At 44.2% G+C, this 2,581-nt stretch overlaps 1 long non-coding RNA gene across 1 annotated transcript; it reads left to right on the top strand.

The window, feature by feature from the left end:
- Nucleotides 1-39: 39 nt before the first annotated feature.
- Nucleotides 40-2,172, top strand: LOC123965414. The gene is made up of 2 exons (XR_006823700.1): nt 40-1,853; nt 2,139-2,172. It is a non-coding gene; the product is annotated as an uncharacterized LOC123965414 (long non-coding RNA).
- Nucleotides 2,173-2,581: the final 409 nt, after the last annotated feature.

The raw sequence follows: 2,581 nt of genomic DNA, 5'->3' as shown, positions 1-2,581 counted from the left end.
TGTCTCGCTGATGATCTGAAAGAAGCAATGGTTATCGCACAAGACCATGCTGCAAAAGAGCAGAATAGACATGCTCAGCTGTACAACAAGAGAGTGAAGGGCTCCAAAATTGACATTGGTGACAGGGTGCTCTTGGCCAACAGGAAAGAGAGGGGTAAAAAGAAGCTCGCTGACCGCTGGGAATCAACACTCTATACTGTGGTGGACATGAATGCAGAGACACACACATACAGGGTTCGCGACACAATCACCGGCCAGGAGAAAGTGATCCACAGGAACCTGCTGATGCTGGCCAATTTCCTTCCTGTGGGTGACTCATCTGGACTGTCTGACCACGCCTCATCCATGTCTTTTGCAGTATCCTCAGCCCACACACCTGATGATGTGAGACTTCTTCCGAGAGAGTGAGCAGGACTCTTCGCACAGCCAGTGACAGCCTTGTTTACGGAAGTGACAGACACTCAGCAGTGACTATAGTAGAGGGACAGAGCCCCTTGACTGACGCAGAGCCTGCGGACTCTGAGAGACGAACCATAGAATGGATCACACAGTTGTCTGTACCAAGTCAGTCAGAGGTGGATGTTGCTGATGTAACAAGCGTGAACTGTGACCCTCAAGATTCCCCCGTCTTGCTTGAGGACGACACGACTTATGACTCTAGCCCTGTGACTGCTGTGGACGTCCTGGCAAATACAAGACAGCCGAATCACAACACTGTGACACAGGCAGACAATTTGTCAGACCCTCTGCACACTACTATTCAGACCTTGCCTATGCACTCTGGTGACTCCCGTACGCTCACACAGATTAGGTCTAGATTTGGTCGCTTAGTCAGACCAGTCAACAGACTCATACAAACCATGTCCAGGCAGGACGTTGTTCAAGAAAAGTTTGATGTTAAGACTGCTTGCAAGTCCATGTTCCAGGCTTTTGCTGACTAAAGCACTTCCATATGGCCTGTGTTTTGGTCTGAAGTTTCCTTGTATTGGTATTTGATATTCTGTTCAGCTGTAAACTTATTTTACTATTGTGGGCCTACACTGCACTGTGTTAGGGTCTTGTGGGGTGTACAAGGCACCCCTGTTGCCGGTTGCTGGATTGAGGGATTAGCGCTGCCCTCATACCACTCCATCCTTATGGGATACATTTAGTGTTGGTTTTCTTGATGCTGACCCTGTGTAATTTGTCGCTTTGTAATGTTTTCTTCAGTGATTATTGTGTAGTCGATGCCCAAGTTCGATAAAATTCAGTGGGGGTGAGTGTAACGGAGTTAAAAATGCACTTTAATAATTCTTATTTCCAAATGTGCATCTGTGGATTTTATTTATCATTTAATGATTTTATTGAATATTTGTGAATTTTATCTCATTGAGTTATTTTTATTTATATTTATTTTTGCTATTTTTTTTCTCCTGTGGAAATGTCCTTAGCTGCACACTACCCCTTTTGTACCTCCTAAGCTTCCGTAGTGCTTGTCTCCCTCAGTTGCGTCTTGCACCGCTGAGGGTAAGTTGTGTGGAAAAGTGCTGCTGGGTTTATGTATTGTTTTCTTTGGAAATTGAACCATTTGCGTTAAAACTTTAAGCACAAATTGTGCCATGTAAATATGGTTATGTCACGTAGCAGTTTTGTATTAGTGTGACCGTTAAAATACGTTTTTATCAGTGTTTTCATTTTAACTTTCTGGCGCCAGTTTTACCACGGCAGGCGGGCCGTGTCATGTTACCTATGTAACTTGTCGGAGTTTTCAGCGTCTTGTCACTTGAGTAAACGCTGTATTTTTGTATGTTTAGGAAGCAGAGGTAATGTAAGAGGAGGCCAGGGGCAATTGATGTGTGCATTGTGTTCTGCAGGTATGTGTTTTCCTTCTGTTTATTAATGTAACTTTCTAAGTTTCTGTCACCTCCCACACACACTTTTTATTCAGACCACCAGGTGTCGCTGTTAGGCGATGTTGTTTTAAGGAAACCTATGTACTGTTTTTATGTGCATTTAATATTTAGTATTTTCTGAACAGTGTTAATGGCTTTCTATGAACAAATTCATGAAGCGCTCAGTTGCGTCTTGCACCGCTGAGGGAAGCAGAGGTAATGTAAGAGGAGGCCAGGGGCAATTGATGTGTGCATTGTGTTCTGCAGATGTGCGAGCCAATAAATCGTGGAAAAGAAGTGATCCCAGGAGTAATCCTTCACACACCCGACCACACCCGTTACAGCAGCATCAACACTCCGCTGGATGCCGGATATGCGGCAGAAACTGTGTCCACTATTTTAGCCCACTCTCTATCAGTAATCTCCCCAGTTATAGACTTTTCAAATGTTATCGACCGAATGGATCACATTCTGATTGTGAAACAAGTCATTACACTTGGGTTGTGAAAAATAAGCTACAAGAATAAAGAGATAATTCATTCAACTCATTTACTTTGAAGATACTAGTACATTTTTTTGAAAACCCAAGTGGATCGGGAAACATGGTTCTTCAGCAGAGGGGTGAGGGTGGGTGGCATATCCTCATAGCTACAGTGTGTGACACAGCGAGATTTTGGGGGGTGGGGGTGGGGGCAGGACAGGCTGTAGTT

Source organism: Micropterus dolomieu, unplaced genomic scaffold, assembly GCF_021292245.1.
Source record: "Micropterus dolomieu isolate WLL.071019.BEF.003 ecotype Adirondacks unplaced genomic scaffold, ASM2129224v1 contig_9654, whole genome shotgun sequence".
Lineage (NCBI taxonomy): Eukaryota > Metazoa > Chordata > Actinopteri > Centrarchiformes > Centrarchidae > Micropterus > Micropterus dolomieu.
Note: the sequence above shows the minus strand (reverse complement) of the source record. Positions and strands in the feature narration are given on the sequence as shown.